General features: G+C 39.9%; 1 non-coding gene across 1 annotated transcript; it reads left to right on the top strand.

Moving 5' to 3' along the window:
- The first annotated feature begins 18,114 nt into the window (after window positions 1–18,114).
- On the top strand, window positions 18,115–18,306 carry LOC145355192 (U2 spliceosomal RNA). The gene has a single exon (XR_013888931.1). It is a non-coding gene; the product is annotated as a U2 spliceosomal RNA (small nuclear RNA).
- The last annotated feature ends 4,343 nt before the right edge of the window (window positions 18,307–22,649 follow it).

Genomic DNA, 22,649 nt, shown 5'->3' with positions numbered 1-22,649 from the left:
TTAAATAAATCCATTAGCTCACATGTGGAAATGCCACTGTAGGTTCAACTCCAGAATTGTGACTGCCAATGCAATGCTGTAGAATAGTTGAAATGTCTGCTAGTGACCACTTGTGGCGGCAGGATGATGCATCGAATAACTTGTTAATGAATAGCTTGGTATTTCTGATTTTCTTAAACCTTTGCTGCAAAAAACACATTTTGCTAGGCACATGTTAAAAGTGTTGCGGACAATCATTTGCTTTCTTTCATTTAAAATGTTTCTTGGGGGGGAGCGTGGGGTGTATCTTTTTCATTCACTGGTTAATGCAGACTGGTAAATTATTTACTGTTGTACAGGTTTTGGGGTGGGGAGGGAAACACCATGGACTTTCATAGAGAAGGCTCAATTTTTTTTTAAAAAAAAGGTCTACCTTGCAAGTGGGTCCCATTTGTATAAGCAGTGAAAATAGGACTACAAAGTTTTCCTGCTAATCAATCGTTATTTAATGACATTTACACTGCCTCCAAATCAGAATTTGAAAATTCCACTTGCAGGACATCTTATCCAGTTGGTGTTTCTTCAAAGTTTAGTAACCAACAAAGATATAACACTCCTTAGCTAGCAGTGAAGCTAGCTTTTCTCCATTTATAGTATCTCACGGTATTGTTTTTATAACCGATATGTATTTATTGCATGCCAACTCTTTTAGTCTAATAGTATTATACACAGTTAAACAAATAAGAATCAAGTGCCCAGTAGAAATTTGTATTTGAAAGTGTTCACTCATTTGATACCTGGTGTATAATAAATAGTTTATCTAATGCAAGATCATGCAAGGCGTTATCCTTTTTCTGCCTAAATTATCAGCCCAGAAAGAATCGAAACTATTGAATCTGAAAAGGAAAAATTGAACGTCTCACCCCACGCACATCTGTGGGTATGTACAAGTCAGTAATGTTGCATTGTGCGGCTTTCAAGTAAGGAATACATTGCATGCATTTTAATGACTTTTAAGTTAATTTCTGCTATTTAATTCCCAGTTTATGCGTTTAACACACACGTTGATTATTCACAGTTTTCAAACAGCAAGCTGATGATTTGGTGTTGAGTCGAAACCAAATCTGATTCTTAACATTGAGCATGTTTGTTTATTTTTCTACATTATCAGATGAAATATTCCAGAATGAAAATTAGGTGAAATCATGAACGCATTTTATAGACTACCAACTAAACAATCCTTGAGTAAATTTATGGTCATCCAGGATCCAATTTCTTATATGCTATGTAAGCTATGATAAATTAAGAGGTTAACATGAAATTTATTTAGGGGTTTCTTCCTTTTGGATGTTGTCTACAATACTGATTTAATTTTTAGTTAAAGACAAAAAGAAAATATTGTAAACATTTGATTTTTTTTTTGAATGATAAGCCCTTTGACACTACTTGGACACTTTTTTCGTTTTGATCTCATTATTCAAAATTTGTGTTATAAGGGCAATATAATGAAATCTAAAATATAAGAAATGATTAATTCTGTATTTTGTATGTAATAAAATACCTGCCTAGTAAATTACTGACAGGGTTGTGTTTGTATGCAAGGGTGGAACAAATATTTTGACAGTATACAGTGAAACACACATCTGTATATCTGTATACCAATCCTCTCAACACCAATGGTCAGAAGACTTATTTAACATCCAGTACATTAGCATGTGTATATTTAATCAACTGCCGTCAAAGGAATCACGTTGGAATTCGGCCTACAGCCAAGCATTTACTTTGGGATACATTACATTTATTTTAATTGGCTTTGAATTGCTGTGGATATTCTGACATTGCAAAATACAAGTGCAATCGTATATAGTCTGTAACACTTGGTTATGCAAAAGATGTACAGGCTTTATTATCAAAGATAAAGGGTAAGGGAACTAAAGTAAGACTCACAGCATAATGGACAACTGCATTGTGGGCTAAGCTCTTTACCTTTACAATTGTTTCTCTAAATATTTATCCAATTCTCTTTTGAGGGCTGGAGACAGTATAAACAGCTAAGAATGGCAGTTAAAACCTCATCTCTGGGGATGTTGCCTGTTTTGGCAGGCAATGGTGGCATGGTGGTTAACACTGCTGCTCACAGCACCAGGAATCTCTGTTCAATTCCCATCTTGGGTCACTATCTGTGTGGAGTTTGCACGTTGGCGTTTATAAATCGGAGTATTAAGTATAAAAGTTGCAGTGTTATGGTAAGGTTATATAAGGCATTGGTGAGGCCAAATTTAGAGTATTGTATACAGTTTTGGTCATCTAGTTACAGGAAGGATGTAAATAAGGTTGAAAGAGTGCAGTGAAGGTTCACAAGTATGTTGCTGGGACTTGAGAAGCTGATTTACAGAGAGAGATTGAATCGGTTAGGACTTTATTCCCTGGAGCGTAGAAGAATGAGGGGAGATTTGATAGAGGTGTATAAGATTTTGATGGGTATAGATAGAGTGAATGCAAGCAGGCTTTTTCCACTGAGGCTCGGGGAGAAAAAAACCAGAGGGCATGGGTTAATGGTGAAAGGAGAAAAGTTTAAAGGGAATACTGGGGGGGCTTCTTCACACAGAGTGGTGGGAGTGTGGAATGAGCTGCTGGATAAAGTGGTAAATGTGGGGTCACTTTTAACATTTTAAGAAAAACTTGGGTGGGTTCATGGATGAGAGGGGTGTGGAGGGATATGGTATATGGTTCAAGTGCAGGTCAGTGGGACTAGGCAAAAAATGGTTCAGCACAGACAAGAAAGGCCAAAAGGCCTGTTTCTGATCTGTAATTTTCTATGGTTCTCCCTGTGCCTAGGTGGGTTTCCTCCAGGTGCTCCAGTTTCCTCCCACAGTTCAAAGATGTGTGGGTTAGGCTGATTGCCCTTTAGTGTCAGAGTTTTTGCAGGATACATACGAAGGGTTATGGGGATGGGTGCAGGCTTCATGGCCCAAATGGCCTCTTCCTGCACTGTAGGGACTCTATGAATCCGATCAGATTGAGTAGAAGTTATGTAGTCTATGACAGCAGGATGATTGAATATATACACATGCTGGTCATTGTTGTTCAATGGGATAGGATCAGCATGCAATGGGAGATGCAGCAAATGCCTGATTACACTGACTTAATAATGGCTGGTTCAGTTGGTCAGTTTTGACCTCCACCTCATCCCAGTTCATAGATCATAGAACCCTACAATACAGAAAGAGGCACTTTGGCCCATCGAGTCTGCACCGAACACAATCCCACCCAGGCCCTACCCCCATATCCTTGCATATTATACCCACTAATCCTTCTAACCTACGCATCCCTGGGCACTAGGGGCAATTTCTTAGCACGGCCAATCAACCTAACCCGCACATCTTTAGACTTATTATCAATAACTTTGGAGTTATTGATGCTGGGGATTCGGCAATTCAAATACTGTTGAAGGTTAAAGGAAATGGTTGGATTTTGGAGGAGATGTTTATTATCTGACATTTGGCCCCAGAATTGGTGCCCATGTCCTATAAAAATGGGACTATCCTAGTCTGAGTACTGTGCAATGAGAAAAGGTTTAATTAGCAATTATATTGTGCAGGATCCTTTGTGGAAGGTGACCATAATGTAATAATTCTTCATTACGATGGAGAGTTCAGTAGATGAATCTAAAAATATGGTCCTGAACCTAAATAAAGGGAACTACCAGGGTATGAGGTACAAATTGGTGAGGATAGATTGGGGTACCATACTAATAGGGTTGATGGTGGATAGGTAATGGTTCATATTTAAAGAATATGTACATGATTTTGTAATAATTATTCATTCCTGTCTGGCACAGAAATAAGAGGGAAGGTGGCTGACCCAAAGCTTACAAAAGAAATTAGGGAATATATTAAATGCAAAGAGAAGACATAAAATTGCCAGAAAAAGCATCTTAAAAACATTTTAGAATTCAACAAAATTAGGACAAAAAATTGATCGAGAGGGAAATAGAGTGAGAGTAAAATTGCAGAGACTGATGAATGACTTCTATAAATATATGAAGAGGAATAGATAAAGACAAATATAGGTCCCTTACAAACAAGCCAGAAAAATTATAATGGGAAACAAAGAAACAGCAGAAGAACTGAACACATGCTTTGAATCCCTCTTGAATAAAGAGGGCACAAATAACCTCCCAAAAATATAAGGGAACGAAGGATCAAATGAGAGGTCTCCCTGTGTAAGAAAGTATATACCTTAAAAAATTCTTTTATAGGATGTTTATTGCCTATTCCTAGTTGCCCTTGAGAAGGTGGTAGTGAGTAAGCTATCTTCTTGAAACACTGCAGTCCCTAGTTACAACCACAATGCTATTAGGGAGGGAGTTCTAGGATTTTGACCCAGGGACAGTGAAGGAACAGCAATATATTTTCAAGTCAGGATGTCAAGTGACTTGGAGGGGAACGTCCAGGTGTTGGTGTTCCCATGTATCTGCTGACCTTGTCTATCTAAATTGTAGTGGTTTGGAAGGTTCTCTCTAAGGAACCTTAGTGAATTCCTGCTGTGCATCTTGTGGATGGTACACACAGCTGTCACCATTCATCAGTGGTGGAGGGAGTGAATGTTTGTGGAAGGGGTAGCAATCAAGTGGGCTGCTTTGGCCTGGATGGTGTCGAGCTTCTTAAGAATTGTTGGTGGACAGTATTCCATTATACTACTGACTTGTAAATGGTGGGCAGGCTTGGGGAGTCAGGTGAGTTACTCGCTGCAGGATTCCTAGCCTTTGATCTGCACTGGTAGCCATAATATTTATATGGCTAGTCCAGTTCAGTTTCTGGTCAATAGTAATCTACACAATGTTGAAAGTGGGGAATTCATCAATTGTAATGCCATTGAATGTCAAGGGGCAACTGTATATGTAGCTTCTAACACACATATGTGAGCTACAATGCAAGCCTGACCATCTTAAATTGGATGTCGGTGCAGTTTTTAGCGCAATCAGGATTGTATAGAAAACGTTGAATGTTGGATGCCATGTTTTGAGTTTAAGCTAGCCTGGTTGGGTATGGTCAGCACTTTTGTCTGTTGCTAAAAGCCAAAAAGATGTGTGGCTTGATACAATCTGCCAGTCATCGGCAAGTGTGACTTATACAACTGGCATCACACTGACGCGGAAATTAATATACCTTATCACTGAGTGCTAGGCAGTATGCCTTTTTGACTCGACAGCAGCATCCTATTAGTAAAGAATACCGCTTGTGTTGTTCCCACAAAATATTTATTAACCATGCTCATCCAGTCCATGCTTGCAAAACTTCAAACAGTGCAAGACATTAGATGTGATTCCATGATGGTTTAGCATACAGTGCAATTAGCACAATCAATCATTTATTATGACAGGCTTGCAGTATAACTCACTTAGGCAATTTATAAATGACATACATTCACACACAGGGCAGACAGAAGGGGCATGTACATGCATTGTATTGTTTTCAATTAAACAAAGGCTTGGGGGACAGCAATTACCTGGGTCATCTTCATAGCAATGTCTAGATAGGAGTGAAGCTTCCTGGTTTTAATTCAAATGAAAGCTAGGTAGTGAAAGGTTCCCTGGTGCATTCTCCATGGCAACACCTCTACCAGAGTTTACTAGCCAACCAATCAGCATTCAGTTTTCATGCAATGTAAATTTTTTTATCCTTTACAATTGATATTCTTGTGAATCTGTCTTGATCAATGACAACCACATTCAACAGCATGTCTTTTTTTTTCAGTAATACTCAAATTCTGCACTACCTAACAACTAAAGCATTAATTATTCTGATCTGTCTGCTTACTTGCATGTGGTTCAAGCAGTAATCCAGAGATTATTATTCTTGAGATCCTGCTTAGATTCCAAATCTTGATACCTCCTCCATATGTTCTTTTGTCTGAACATGGATCATGACAATTGTATTTATCCCATCCTTTCCAAGTTCCTCTACAGGTGCCATGAGATATATCTTTTTCCATAGCACCTTTTTGTTCTTTATAGAATTGTTATGGCATAGGAGGAGGCTATTTGGCCCATTGTACCTGCACCAGTTCTCCAACCAACTTTATCACTTAGTGCCATTCTTCTGCCTTTTCCCCATATCTTTGCACACTTGAAAGTAATCATCTAATGCCCTCTTGAAATGCCTTGATCGAATCTGCGTTCCCAACCTGAACCACTTGCTGTGTGAAAAACTTTATTCTCCTGTCATATTTTGCTTCTTGTGGAAATCAATTTGAATCCGTGCCTCCTCACTCTTATTCCGTTTACTATCTACTCTGTCCACCCCTCAAGATTTTTGAGTGCGTCTATGAAATCTTCTCTTACCTGCTTTTGCTCCAAGGAGAACAGCCCCAGATTTTCAAATTCATCCTTATAATTGAAGTTTCTCAGCTCTGGACCATTCTTGTCATTTTCTTACGCAGTTTCTCCAATGTAATAACATCTTTCCTATAGTGTGGGTCTCAGAATGTTTTTGGGACTGTTTTGTCATGCATAAGCTCTAGACATACAACCTGCTCTTCCATATCTTAAGAATAGCTTTTATTTATGGAATAACATCAAGCTGACCCAAGCTGATGGCATGGCCTGTGTTCTCAGCACATGGCTGAACTCAGTCAATTGGACTTAGTGCTACTCAGTGTACTGCTTAATTGTCTTTGTTTTGGACAAGATCATAAGGCAAACTTAATGGGGAGGCAATGGCCTAGTGGTATCATCGTTCAACTATTAATCCAGAAACACAGCTGATGTTCTGGCGACTTGGGTTTGAATCCCGCCAAAGCAGATGGCGGAATTTGAATTCTATTAAAAAAGAAATCTGGAATTAAGAATCTACTGATGACTGTGAAATCATTGTTGATTGTTGGAAAAACCCAACTGGTTCAACAATGTCCTTTGGGGAAGGAAATCTGCTGTCCTTACCTGGTCTGACGTACATGTGACTCTAAAGCATCAGCAATGTGGTTGACTCTCAACTATCCTCAGGCAACTAGAGATGGGCGATAAATGCTGACCAGCCAGTGATGCCCATGTCCCACCAATGAATAAAACAAAAGCTTCTTTATCTTCTCGCCATCTGTCCATGAGCAGAGGTGCATTTAATTCATAGCCTCAATTTGTGTGGTCCAATGGTTGTGAGTAGCATGCGGCAAACTCTCTTTACGATTAACATAGGTTAGTTTATTCCCAATGGGACGGTATGATAGAAAAAGAGAGAATTTTCCAACTGTGGACAACAGCAGTAAAAGAACAACAAATGAATATTGGTTCAGGTGATTTCCAGAGCTTAGAAAGTAAAGATCCAGAGGAGGATTCCTTTGTGGACATGTTATACCTCCAGAAGGCTGAGGACAGTGCACAAAAATCCTTTTAAATAGAAACAGTGCATCAAGATGAGATTAAAGTTCAGAGACTAGTTCTGCTTGGCATAGTGGCTTTCAGATGAAGATTTGTTGCTGGCTGTTTGGTCAGCTGGGATCTCTGCTGTTGCTCTTTTCAGATTGTAGGTAAATCAGCATACTGTAACCTGCTTCTGAGTTCTCAGCTGTATAAGTGAATTTCAAAATGGTCACTTGACCCATGTGACCTCCTTCCTCCATAATGATTTCCTAAAGGAATGGTTATCTATTGTCTGGGTCTGGCTTTTGTTTCAAAAACAAAATGCTGGGAAATCTCAACAGGTCTGAAAGCATCTGTGGGGAGAGAATAGGGCCAACGTTTTGCGTCTCGGTGATTCTTTGTTTTTGTTTTATGGCTTATAATGTCTGAGTCATTAGCCTCTGAGTCACTGTCCATATTCATGACCCTGTTTCAGAAATGATATTACGAGAGGGGTTGCATATAAGGATGCAAATGATGTCCCTTTCCCTTCAATGGTACCGTTTGAAATTAGCCTCAGCAGTCCCAAGTGTCAGACAGGGCTGTTATCATTCTGCAGGAATACTGACTTTTGATGTCAGAGAGTCGCCTGGCTTTGTGACTATTACTTGTTCTTATGATGGGGTGTCAGATTCCACATGGATGCGTCTGGAACTATTTTGCCCTTGTAATTCCTTTTGGAGATTTCCAGAACAGATGGTCGATCTTAAAGTCATATGACCTGCGGAGCCAAAAGATAGCTGCTACCAAAGTCCAAATAAGCAAAAATTAATATGCATGTTAGTACACAGTATGAATTTTTTCATGTCTTGTTAGCATGTCACTCATTCAGACTCTTCCTATTTCTAGTAGATGCACATACCTAGGATATATAGGTGGGAAGGTGGTTAGCACTGCTGCCTCACAATGCCAGGGACCCAGGTTCGATTCCTAGCTTGGATCCCTGCCTGTGAAGAGTCTGCACATTCTCCCCATGACTATGTGGGTTAGGTGCATTGGCCATACTAAATTCTCCCTCAGTGTACCTGAACAGGCACAGGAGTGTGGCAACTAGGGAATTTTCACAGTAACTTAATTGCAGAGTTAACGTAAGCCCACTTGTACACAAATAAACTATATCCAGATTTTCAGATAGATGCCAATCCCAGAGCACCACCAGGATAGCTGGGACTGGTAAGAGGAACAACTGGTGCAGGTCTTCAGCATCGCATGTGGGATGTTGTCAAGTTCTTAATATGTCCAGAGCTTTTAGCATTTCTTAACACCTTATGGAATGAATTGAATTGGCTGAACAATGACATTGATGATAATGGGTACTTTTGAGAAGAGGCTGCATGGAATTACTGTGAGTCTGTTCAGACAAAAATGCAAGGTTCATCTCTGATGTGAATATGCTGTGCTCAGCCATAGTACAGCCTGTAGATGGTAATGGACCCTCCTCTTGGTATTTGCCTGGCTGTCCACCACCATTTCTGACTAGACTTTCTAGTTAGCTGCTTTGTTTTCAGCAACTACATAATAGTGTGTTTTAGTTTCAGTAAGATGCACGGTTATCTTCATCAAGGTTTAAATATGGTGGGCCACAAAGTTATGGAATTTGGCAGTACACCAAAGCTGCTGCTGGCATCTCATGGATTTCTGCAGTGTAAGGATGTTTGGTGTAGCAAGGGTTAATATGGTGTGGAAAGTCATATGATGGTAGACTGTGTACATGGAGAGTCTGAGAGATGACAGCATGAAGATATATGTATACTTGTGTACTTACGTGGTGAAAAACTGCAGCAGGCGACGGTGCAGAGGGACCTCGGGGTCCTTGTGCATGAGTCGCAAAAACCCAGCTTGCAGGTGCAGCATGTGGTCAAGAAGGCGAAAGGGATGCTGGCCTTCATAGCGAGGGGGATTGAATATAAAAGTAGGGAGGTCTTGCTGCAGCTGTATAGGGCATTGGTGAGGCCGCAGCTGGAGTCCTGTGTGCAGTTTTGGGCGCCGCACCTGCGCAAAGATATTTTGGCCTTGGAGGGAGTGCAGAGGAGGTTTACTAGGCTGATACCGGAGTTGAGGGGGTTGAGCTATGAGGAGAGGCTGAATAAACTAGGCTTGTACTCGTTAGAGTTTAGAAGAATGAGGGGAGATCTCATTGAGACGTATAAGATGATGAATGGGATGGATAGGATAGAGGTGGAGAGACTCTTCCCGCTCAAAAAAGACAGTAGGACTAGGGGGCACAGCCTCAAGATAAAGGGGGGGCGGTTTAGAACGGAGTTGAGGAGGAACTTCTTCACTCAAAGGGTGGTGAATCTCTGGAATTCTCTGCCCGTTGAAGTGGTGGAGGCTGCCTCGCTAAATATTTTTAAGACGCGGGTTGATGGGTTTTTGATAAGAGAGGGGATTAAGGGTTATGGGGAGAGGGTGGGAAAGTGGAACTGAGCCACGACAGATCAGCCATGATCTTATTGAATGGCGGGGCAGGCTCGAGGGGCTAGATGGCCTACTCCTGCTCCTATTTCTTATGTTCTTATGTGTTAACAATGAACAGTTCATGTTCAACCACATAGGCCACCAGCCCTCTTTGTGAGATACTAAAAAACTTTGCAACAATTCACATTTAAAGGTTGCTAATCTGTGCCATTTAGCACAATTGTAGTGCCACACACATGATGGAAGATGTGCTTACATTAAAGATGAGACTTTCCCTTCATTGGAGAGAGGGATGGCGGTCATGGTAGACAACTGCATCTAGGTTGGTGAGGACCAGGTCAAGAGCTCACTCTCCATTGTCGGTTTTTTATCAACCCAAGCTGATGGTTATGTTTTTCAAGACTTGCCCAGCTTGGTTTGGGATGCTATCACCAAGCCATCCTGCGCTCCCATTCAGATTACATTCTGTTCATTGCAATCCTCACTCCTTTCAAAGCTTCAATTCTTCAGTGACATTGAATTGATTCAGTGAATGGTGGCATTCTGGTCTTCAATTATAGGAAGCACATGAGTACAAGCTACTCTTTGAGACTTATGTGCATAATCAAGGCTGACACCAGTGCAGTAGAGAAAAGTCATCTGAAATGCAGTCTTTTAGCTGAGACGTGAATCTAAGGTCCTGGGTACCTGCTCAGTTAGATGCAAAAGACGCCACCACATTATTTGAAGATTCCATAGCACTTTTGAAGATTCCATGACATTGTTTGAAGAGTAGCAGAGCCGTTCTCCTAGTATCTTGACCGACATCACTTAAAAGAATTGGTTCGAAAATTAAGTTGCCTCTGTCATGTGGCTGGTTGGGAGAGGGGGGCGCTCTTAAGGCCAGAGACTTGAGAACTTCCAGGTAATTTGATCTAATTGAGGTTATCTTGATATTTAATGTCTCTACCTCACCAACCACCAGCCAGTTGCTGTCTTGAAGCTTGAACTATTATTACAAAGAATCAATTAAGTTTCAATTAGCTTTAATATAGCTAATTTTTTGTTTGGCTCAAACATTAGATTCAGGCTGAGATATGAACCATTTTGGATGGGAAGAAAGTTTGGCAACATTTGAAAGTTAAGATAAAACACTTGTTCTGGATTGATTATAAACAGTAAATACTAACAAATAAAACTTTTTGAACAAGTAAAATAATTTTAACTCTATATTTGAACATGGGTTACATATTCAATTGCCTTATTTGAATTTGTTCTTTTTTCAGTTGACAATCCGAAAAGGTGACTTAATTTAATGGTTATCAAGCCACCTTTGTGAGATGTTATTTTACATGCCTTCCCATGTGCATATTAAACAACAACCTTTATCATTTCTGTAGCCTCACAGCAATTCAACAAGCAAAGGGAAAAGTAATTTTAATATTTTACAATTAGTGATATTTATATTAAACATTTATATTATAATATTCTTATGCTTTGTAACCTTTATGTAATTAAATTTTATAATTAATAATCAATCAAAAAGCAAAAGAGGGAGATTGTAATGTTACAAATCATTCTGTCTTCAGCCTTGAATGTTCAGGCACATAGATCAGCCTTTGCTCTGTGCTGGCACCATTGCAAGTTCCATCCCAGAGACTCGAGCATGTTATTTGGGCTTTGTGCAGAGCGCATAAGAGTGCTCCAACATTAGTGCTGCTGTCTTTCAGATGAGATACCAAACCAAAGCTACCTGGCCACTGTTAAAAATATTTGATGTTACTATTTGAAGAAAATTGGAGGGGGTGGGGGGTGATTTCCTCTTGCCCCAATTAACATCTGTCTCAACCAACACTGATGTATCATTAATCTCTTGCTGTTTGTGGTGATTACTGTCAGCCAATTTCCACACAACTGAGTAGACTTCAAGAGAATTTAATTTGTTATGAAGTGCTTTGGGAAATCCGAGAATGTAAAAGGGATTATAGTTGCAAGTTTGTTCATTGTTGTAGTCGGAGAGAAAGGAAAAAAGGCAGTAAATATACTTGTTTGCATATAGCCAAATAATCTGCTGAAAGCAGACCTAAGTTTAGGAAAATATTTTGTCCACATGAACGCAGCATTGATGGAATTTCAAAAAAATCCCAGGACTTTGCAAAGAAAACAATTTTACTTTTAAAAACCTTGTCCCGGTTGAAAGGCCAGGTGCAATTTACCTGATTCCTGAGAAATGAAGTTACCCAGCTTCCTTCTGTGACAAGACTTGAATTCCCTCTTTTGAGCATTAAAGCTGTGCAGAGGAAATAAGAGTAGAATTATATTTGTTCTACAGGTGTGATTGTCATGCAACCCATAGTATTCCACAATTGGAAAAACATAAATGAGGAAAATCCAAATGTGAAAACTAGAATTTACTGATGAGAAATATAATGGAATAGGTCCTCTAATTTTCAAGTGCTGTACATTACTTTATTCAAAATCTACGGTGCACAACTGAAAAACATAATATCACTGTGTGAATGTGGTCTTTAATGCTGAAATTAAAGTTATAGGAAGACTTAAAATACAATGAATGCCTGAGCCATGTGATAAACAGCATACAAATTGAGAATATTTAAATAAAATTGAAGATATTTAAGTAGTTCTTCGCTTGAAAATAAAATTGCCTTCTATACACCAGTGTATTCGTACAAAACAGTCAAATACATTCCTTTACAAATGTTAACTGTAACATTAGGTGTATCCCAAAGTATTGTCAGATAAGCAGATATAAAGTCACTATCTCAGAGTGATAGTAATACCATTGGCTAATTTAACACCCTTACATCTTTGATGATACAATTATTTTTTCCCTTTTGTAGGTAATAGTAATCAGAGGAATATCATAGAATCCTACAGTACAGAAGGAGGCTATTCCACCCATTGAGTCTGCACTGCCACAATTCCCATGCACCAGGCCCTATTCCCATGCATTTACCCAGTTAGTCCCCTGACACACAGGAGCAATCTACCATAGCCAATCCACCAAATATGCACACCTTTGGCCGGTGGGAGGAACCCGAAGCAGCTGGAGGGAACCCATGCAGACGGGGAGAATGTGCAGACTCTGCACAGACAGCAACCCAAGCTGGAAATAGAACCTGAGGGGGTGAGACAGCAGAGCCAACCACTGTGCCGCAATTTTAACTTGAGTTGCAATGAAACACACAATTTTAACTCCAATCATCTCTATGTGGAAACTTTGAATTTTGAACAGTTGTTTGGAACATTTTTCATGATCCCCTTGTGTTTCTGTGCAAGATGCAGACAAAGCTACAATTCAGATCAACAGTTGAAAAAATAGGATTAGAATAATATTTGCAAAATAAATTAAAGCAACTGCTATTCTTATATTCTATAACCTGCTCCTATGGTTGCACAATTCATGCATTGTTTGACTAATAATTAAGTTTAGTGTTAACAGATAATACACAACTTCAGACCAACAAATTTCAATCTTTCTAGATTCACTCGTGATGTGGGAGGCAAAAAAAGTTCAATTATCTCATTTTCTATGAGCCAAAAAGTCATCACCACTGATTCCACACTAGCATAACTGACAGCTAGTGTAATACTCTTATAAGTAGGGAATAAATTGGCTACACTCTACCCATAATAACTGAAAAGATGGAAAATCTGCCCTCAAAAATCATTTTTGATCAAGCCTCAACCGGCCAGTTTTCCACTCGTGTGGCTCTACTAGAACACTCACGTCTCACACCAAGCCATTTTATTGAACTTTCCAGCTCCTCACTTGGGCTTCATGATGTCTTTATCCACTTATCCCAACCTCTATACATACAGTCTGCTCGAAATTGCCACATGCTGAGTTTTAGATGAGATTATTTTAGCAAAACTCCAATCTGTGCTGAAGTGGGAAGAGTAGTCTTCAAAAATGTAGTATGTCTACAAAGGTGTAAGCTACGCAGTATTGACCTGATTACTTTCCCTGCATATTCTGAATGATTTAGGGTTGAATCAAAATTTAAAAAAAAACATTTTACTAATGTTTATGGTGGAAATGACATGTCATTAACATCCATCTGTTGTGAATAGCAATGTTCAGGCAAGACCTATGAACAGTAAAGTCTAATTTACTTAGTCTCCATAGTATTTAGAAGTTCAAGGTGGCATTACTTTTAATACATAAAATTCAATGTTGTGTAATGTAATTAAAAATTTTGGATTTTGTAACTGTCATGATGCCACATAGCTTTGAGATTGTAAGGATCTCTTCTTGCAACAGAGCTTTTAAATTTCAAACATGCTCGGAGGACAAGAAAGTACTAACAAGTTACACGATAAGGAATGCATTTTTAAGTCAAGGTTGTCATAGAAGTGGAAAACTCAATGATGGACACACAACAAACAGGTCAGAGATTGCCTTGGAGCAGGTGGGAAAAACCTTGGGAAGTAGTGGCAGGAAAAACATCCTGGGATATTCTTGCATGTTTAACGATCAGAATATTATTGATAGTGGGCTGAAAGCATACTGTCTGTCCTCATGATTGTAGGTGGAGTGAGGCACAAGGTCAGGAGGAAGCAGAAAAATAAATACCTCCATTGAATTTGACACTTGACTGCCGCAAAAAAACACGGCGAATTAATAAGCCACAAGTTAAAAAGGGAAATATTATAATATTTTGATCCTTTTCAAGTTCTGCATACAACTTTGAAAATGTCTAAAGTAGCAGTAACATTTAAGTAAGAACTGGAAACTGCTCAGTGGAAAATGAAGCCTTTTTAAACCAAAATTGTGCTCAAGACCATGCCTGATTTTTGAATTTAATGTAATTCAAAGTGAATACCACAATGACTATTATGCAAATACATTTACTAACTTTCTCATTATCTTAACATTTAGAGCCAGGTAAAGATCCTCTCAAATTAAATAGGAATTCAACCAGAACTGTTGCCATCGTAAGCAAGTTTTACTAGTTTTTATCATTTGCATAATCAATTATCAATTGTTTACAAATGAAGACCACAGTTTAAACAAGATTTTATATTGCAATTAATGTCCATTAATATATATTTAATCTGTATGATATTTAGGATTCTAGGAGACAAATAGCTTGTGGTTCACAAAAAGGGCCAAAACGCCCATTAATGTCCTTTGCTCTAACTGTAAAATAATACTTGCTTCCGAGTACAAACTGAGTCAAAGTACAAGCCATTGGAAGAGGAAGGGCTTTTATTTCTCCAATTATTTTCCATTGTGATGGACACTTCAAATTGGGGTCTTCATGATATGCATACAACTGATAAGAATGAACAGGGGCACATGTCTGGTTAACATCTGTGATATTCCAGGAGAGTGCAATTCCTTTTGGTTTTCTCACGTGGGCCAGATTGAGTTCAGGCTTCTGGGGAGGACTTGTAATATGAGCTTCAGGAGGTAAATCTGATGTTGTCTGCATCTTGGGTAGTGGAGCAGAATGTACAGATTTAATGGAAACCTATATAATATAGAATTATAAAGTAATTATCTCCTTAACTTGATAAACTTTATTATATGCAGTATTGCAATTATGTCACATCTTTGAAAATATGCAACCTATTAACACTCATTTAAGATTATTCTCCTGCTCTTTCATTTCCTTTAAATACCGTGCATAATTTTCTCACCAAGAGATTGACCCAGTGCTTTGTCCTTCTTGAGAAGTACTCAGGAATTGGGAAGCTCTATGAAGAACAGGACCTCAAAGATGATAACATCAGAGCCTTGTGCAAATTAACTTTGATTATTTTGCACATGGATGTGATCACATGGCTAAATGAGTGGTGCAGGGAACAGATGATGAGGAAAAGGGGTACTGGCATCAGTATTGTGACAGGAAGGAACTGTACCATTGTAACAGGCTTCAATGAACGAGGCTGGAATGAGGGATTTCAGCAGAAAGGATTAAAAAGTGGAGTCACAAAGGGTTTGAAGTGCTGAAATGGGAGATAAGCGGTGGAAAGCTCAGATGGAAAAAGTAGAATCGATAATAATTTGAAAACAGACAAGGAAGGGAAGTGAGTAATAGTCAGAAATTCTGCTAAACTAAAAGATGTAAAGTAATTTAACAGAGAGGGAAGTAAGAAATGTAAGAGCAAAACATTAGAATAGGATAGCTTAGAGTCCATGGCCAAAATAAATGTCCTTTGTACAAACTCACACGTATAAGGAATGAACAAAACAAAATTACTGCACAACTTCCATGTGGAGCGTATGGCATGAATAGCCATTACTAGGACATGGTTGCAAGTTAGTCAGGTTATTAGCTACACAGGAGAAAAGATAGAGAACAGCAGCAGTGCTAATCATAGAATCCCACACTGCAGAACGAGGCCATCTAGCCCATCAAGTCTCCACCGACCACAATCCCACCCAGACCCTATCCCCATAACCCCATGTATTTACCCTAGTTAGTGCCCCTGATACTAAAGGGCAATTTAGCATAGCCAATCCACCAAACCTACACATCTTTGGACTGAGGGAGGAAACCGGAGCATCTGGAGGAAACTTATTGAGACTCAGGGAAAATGTGCAAATAGTGACCCAGGCTGGGAGGCAGTCCAAGTCCCTGGTGCTGCGAGGCAGCAGAGCTAACCATTGTGCCAACATATCATCCTTGCAGCAGACAAGAGACAAAAAAGTTAGAAGGTATTAGAAACAAGAGGGAATAATGAGGGTATAAAGTGAATCTAGGGTACAAACAGGAAGGATATCCAAGCTCAGTGGGATTGTGTGTATTGAAAGGTTCTGACTTTGGGATAAAACGGAATGAGGAGAGAAACAAATGCTTCTGCATTTCCAAAGAAAAACTAATCTGATGAAGAATGAAATTACCTCAATGATGAGGGTATAATGGGAGGTAAAAAACAGTGAAGACTTTATGGGTAAAATTAACTAGTAGACAGTAATGGCAATTGTATATTGGCCCCTGGTAGCAGCTGTGAAGTGAAAAATGATATAAATGCAGGATATAGACAAGTAGTAACAGTGGTTCACTGGTAGTAACATTTTAATGGTGGATTTTAACTTAAATAAAGATTGGGATAAACAGCCCAATGTGTCAGAAAGTTGAGATTTCTTCGTGCATCTGGGATAATTTTCTAGAACCAACAAAGGGAGAATGTCACATCAATTTATGAAAGTATATTGAAAGAGATCTATCTAACAACGGTGTGTGAACCTTTACTAATAACAATCATAATATGTTTGAAGTTAAACTTCAACAATGTTTGAAAGGGAAAAATGACTAAGAGCAGAATACTCCCATGGCCCCATTGGTGGGTTTGATGGTGGTTGGAAGAGAATTTGGCAGGAGTGCAAAGATCAATTGCACATTGGCATGAATTTCCCATGTATCTTCTGCCTTGGCAGATCGAGAAACCCAGTGGTGTGAAACTGATTTGCATCCCACTACTGGGATGCAGATAGAGGCTTGACCAGAATCTTCTACCCACACAAGATTGTCCATAAAATCACTGGGAAAACATGGCAGTGCAAAACAAATTTTGAACAATGTGGCATGTAGGTATCAGGACTCACTTGAACAATGCCTGGAGTTGCCTTTGGCATTCACAATGTAGGCCGCCAGCAACCCTGGAACCTAGGGGTAGGAGGGTGATGGGTGGCAAAAGGAGGAGAAACACATCTACAGGTGCGCGAACCTTACAGTTTCATCGCCATCAACGATGTCCATCTTCCAGGCTTGGTGCGTTCCAGTGATCCACCTTCTTCAGGAGATCAATATTCTATCTTTAACTGTGGGTCTGTGATGTTGGACACCTTGACAGAGTGGCAGAAGATGCACCATCAGGTCTGCCCCATCATAGAATATGGCATAAAACTGCTATTTGCATAATTAATGATGTTGGAGCTGGAAGATATGGTATGATTTCCACTGGCCTCTGCTGCAGGAAGCAGCCCATGACCCTGCCACTGCCATGGGACTTAGTCCCCAGAGTGGGAGAGTTCTATCCAAAGATTCTATATTTAGGGAAGACTGACATGAATGGGATGAGAAGCAGACAGTCTTGGGCGAATTGGGCAAATCTATTAATGATAAAATGTCATATCAGTGGGAGGTATTCAAAAATATCTTGGCCTTTTGGCTAAGATGCAAATAAGATCAAGCCCTGGAGGAGGAGCTACACCTACTCCAATCAGCTTGGATCATGAAGATCAAGCCCAAGACAGGAACTGAGAGCCCTGTCTTGTCAGCTTGGATCGGGAATGTCCCAACTTGTTGGGACTCTGAATTGGGTTTAATTTGACTTGATTGGATTGGAATAAAGTTTAAAAAAAAATCACTTCTCAGCCTTTTGGCTAAGATCAAGTGTAGTATTGACGTGCTGCACTTGGTTGAAGTCATTAGGTTACATTTCAGCTTCGTTTGAAGCAATTTTTTAAAGCGGCATCTCGGCCTTTTGGCTAAGATGCAAATAAGATCAAGCCTTGGAGGAGGAACTACACTTACTCCAATCAGCTTGGATCATGTAGATCAAGCCCAAGACAGGTGGTGAGAGCCCTGTCTTGCCAGCTTGGATCGGGAATGTCCCAACTTGTTGGGACTCAGAATTGCATTTAATTTGACTTGATTGGATTGGAATAAAGTTTAAAACAAAAACTTACGTGGAAGCTGTTAATGCACTTAATGGGCTGGGACCCTATTCGCCTCCAAAAGAAACCAGATCAGGTATGATCTTATTGAATGATGGAGCATGTTCAAAGGACTGAATTGCTTCCTCCTGCTTCAAAGTCATACGTCTTACGAAACAGAGCCATGGCCAACTACATGGAACAGAGCCATGGACACAACATGGATAAGAGATGACAGAAAAATAACATACAAGAATGCAAACAAAAACAGAGCCCGACCAACAGGAAAAATACAACAAACTGTAAAGAATGGCAAAACAAATAGTATGAGCTATAAACATGATTTATTATTGTCACGTACTGGATACAGTGAAACTATCTCTTGTATGCAATACAGGCAAAACATACTGTTCATAAAGTATACAGAGGAGAAGGAAAAGAACAGAGTGCAGAATATAGTGTTGCAGTTACAGCTGGGGCCGAGAGAAAGATCAGTTTAATATATAATACGACCATGTAAAAGTCTGGTGACAGCAGGGAAGAAACTCTTCTTAAATCAGTTGGTACGTGTTTTCAAACTTTTGTATCTTTTTCCCCATAGAAGAAGGTGAAAGAGAACATGTGGGATCCTTGATTCTGCTGGCAGCTTTCCCAAAGTAGTGGATGGAGTCAATTAATGACAGGCTGGTTTGCATGATGGACTGGGCTACGTTCACAATCCTTTGAAGTTTCTTGCGGTCCTGGTTAGAGCAGAAGCCATACCAAGTATGATACATCTGGATAGGATGCTTTCTATGGTGCATCTGTAAAAATTGGTAAGACTCATAGTGGACATAGTGACATTTACAGTGGAGTCGATATGGAGGGTCCAAGACAGATTGTTGATCTGAACACCTAGAAACCTGAAGCTGTTGACAATCTCCATTTCAGCATGTAGACAGGAGCATGTCCTCCACTACATTTTGTTTCACTGACATTGAGGGAGTGATTATTGTCATCCAACCACTTCATCAAATTCTCTCTTTCCTGTACTCCATCTCATACTTGCATGAGATCTGACCATTACAGTGGTGTCATCAGCAAACATGAAAATGGAATTGGAGCAGAATTTGGCCACACAGTCATAAATGTATAAGGACTACAGTAAGGGGCTGAGGACATATCCTTACAGGTGTTGAGGATAAGGGTGAAGGAGGTGTCATTGCCTATTTTTACTACTTGTACTCTATAGGTCAGGAAGTTGAGTATCCAGTTGCAGAGTTCTAGGCCATGGAGCTTGAAGATGAGTTTTGTTGGAATTATAATGCTGAAGGCTGAACAGTAGTCAATAAATTTGAGTCTGATAAGTGTCCTTGTTATCCAGGTATTCCAGGTTGAGTGTAAGGACAGGGAGATGGCATGATAGGGAACTGTAGTGGGTCCTGGCCATCTGGAAGACTGGAGTTGATAAGCGCCATAATTAACTTTTTGAAGTACTTCGTAATGATGGATGTCAGAGCCACTGGGCGTTTGATATTAATGCATGCTGTCTGGCTTTTCTTTGGTACTGGGATGATGGTTGTCTTCTTGAAGCTCAGATTGGAGTAAGGAGAGGTTCAAGATGCCAGTTGGTCCACAGAGGATCTAAGTGCTCAGCTGGGGACGCCGTCCAGCAGTCGCTTTCTGTGGATTAACTATCAAGAAGGCTGATTTGCCATCTGTGACAGTGGCCCCGGATAGCAGTGCAACCGAGACTGTTGGAGTGGGTTTTGAGCATGAGCATAGAATGTGTTGAAATCCTTAAGGAGAGATGCATTATTACCAGTGATTCTACTTGTCTTCACCTTGTAGCCTGTTATATCGTGTAGACCTTGCCATAATTGATGGGTGTTTGTGTGGCTAGGTTGGGATTCTAGCTTGGTCCAGTTTTGTCTCTTGGCACTTTAGATTCTTCTCCCTAGGTTGTGTCTGGATTTCTTGTATAGGTCAGGGTCACCCGATTTGAATATCTGAGACCTGAACTACAGGCGTAAGTCAAAATCCCTGTTCAGCCATGGTTTCTGGCTGGGAAACACTTGGATTAACTTCTTTGGTATTCAGTCTTCCACACACTTACTAATAAAGTCTGCTACTATAGTGGCGTACTTACTTAGGTTTGTTGCTGATTCTTGAATATTGACCAGTCCACTGATTTGAAACAGTCCTGGAGGTATCATCTGTTACCTCAGACTAACATTGCATAGCTGTTAATGGAAATAAAGAAATGGCCAATATGATGAATAATTATGATGTGTCAGGTCACTTTTCAGCGTAGTTGCCCCACTATCCCACCATCACAGAGCCACAATTAAAGAAAGAAGATGGACCTCCTGTAAAAGATGATGATGGATCTTTGGGAATGTTGAGGTTGGAAGATGGACATCCTCAGTGATTGGTCAGCGTGCCAGGCATCCCCGGTAAAGGTACTAATCAATGGCTCACCAAAGGATCACGTACCTTATCATATAGAATCAGAACGAGACTGAGTCTTGTGTTTCAAAATTCGCCAGGGCAAGGTGCCAGAAAAAAAGTCAGAAGACAAATTCATATAAGTCAACATGGTGGTTTTCAGTGGATAAAGCTGTGTACGTGAGGAATTTTTGAAGGGGTGGAGTTGGGGCCCTGGAATCATTGTATTCAAAACTAGACCCCTGACTTCTCAAATGAACATGGAAGAAAGGATTATTCGGAAACACATAGAGAATTGTCCCAGCAGACAGGACTACCATCAGGAGCAAAATTGCCATCTGGGAACGTTGGCGATTCTCCAAGCACTGAAGTACCTGGTTGTCCTGTGGCAGGCACAACTAACACCTCCATGGAAACAGATTAGAACTGGATTGCCTATGCCTGAAGAGGCATCTGTCATTGTGGTATCAGCTGACAGCAATCATGTGGAAGCGCCCCAGACAGATGAGTTATGCCACTCTACAAGGCTTCTGAAACTCAATGAAAGACTTAATTTATAATTGACCAAATTCATGTACTAATTATCTTGGATTGTGCAAATTGAATGGTGACATTTGTATAATAGGATTTTGTGGAGACAGGTGGTGATTGCTGATGGATCCTTAAAGGGACAGAGTAATGGTCACATGACCCAGGGAACTAATTTGGGAGTAGATGGTGAAACACTCTGGTGAGCTCAGGTTTGTGTTCTAGGACTTTCTTGGATGCTGGCAGCAATGTGGCTGCCTCTGTATTACTGTTACATGTAAATAAACGTTTGTTGCAGTTGTTATTTACCTAACTAATGAACAAGAAATTTTACAAGACCTTGCTTCCACAATTCTCTAGAGAAAAATAATGAATCCCAAAGACTCATTACAGCCTTGGAAGCAAAAAAAAGGTCTCCTCCTTGCCACCATAAATGGGAGACCCCCTTTTTCTTAAATAACGTTTTTATTGAGAACTTTCAACTTTATATTCAGTACGAAACAAATTCCCAGGATTCAGCACAGGACAGAATGATCATCATTTCATACATATATATGGAGAAGACCAGCAAAGATCATTATAAATAATTCAAAGAATCAAACATTGTAATCCCCGCGGTCAGCACCTCCTTTTGTATGGATATTGAAAAGATAAAAGAAAAAGAGTGCGGAAAATAAAAACAAGACGAGGAAATATGGCATTATGATGCACATCCTTTCACGGAGCAGCAACGTAGAAATAAAGTCTCTCAGAACAAGGTGCACTGGAAGGTACCATTGAGACAGGGGATACCCCCAAATGCAACTCTCCCTTTACACAAAGGAAACCATGATGTGGAGATGCTGGTGTTGGGCTGGGATGGGCACAGTAAAATGTTTCACAACACCAGGTTAAAGGCCAACAAGTTTATTTGGAATCAAGAGCTTTTGGAGTGCTGCTCCTTCCTCAGGTGAGTGGCCACCTGCACGCTCTGACAGCTTATGATTCCAAATAAATCAGTTAGACTTTAACCTGGTGTTGTGAGACTTCTTACAAAGGGAGCCTCCATACAAAGACACCTCTCCCAAACAAGTAACCAGGCTACTCTCAACTCTGCATATCCAGTTAAGTAACCTCAGAAAACCAGTCCAAAGATACTCAAAACTCAAAAACCTATCAATCACGTTTAGGCATGCACCATGATACACCAGCCCCATACTCCCAGAAGCATCAATGCCAAGGAAAAGAAGTCCAGCCCACGCCAGGATATTTAGTCTGCCTGCACCAGGATTTCTTAAATGCAAAATA

The sequence above is a fragment of the Carcharhinus amblyrhynchos genome, chromosome 18 (genome assembly GCF_965287045.1).
Source record: "Carcharhinus amblyrhynchos chromosome 18, sCarAmb.v2.hapA, whole genome shotgun sequence".
Taxonomy (NCBI): domain Eukaryota; kingdom Metazoa; phylum Chordata; class Chondrichthyes; order Carcharhiniformes; family Carcharhinidae; genus Carcharhinus; species Carcharhinus amblyrhynchos.
The sequence above is the reverse complement of the archived record's forward strand: the minus strand, read 5'-3'. Positions and strand labels throughout refer to the sequence as shown.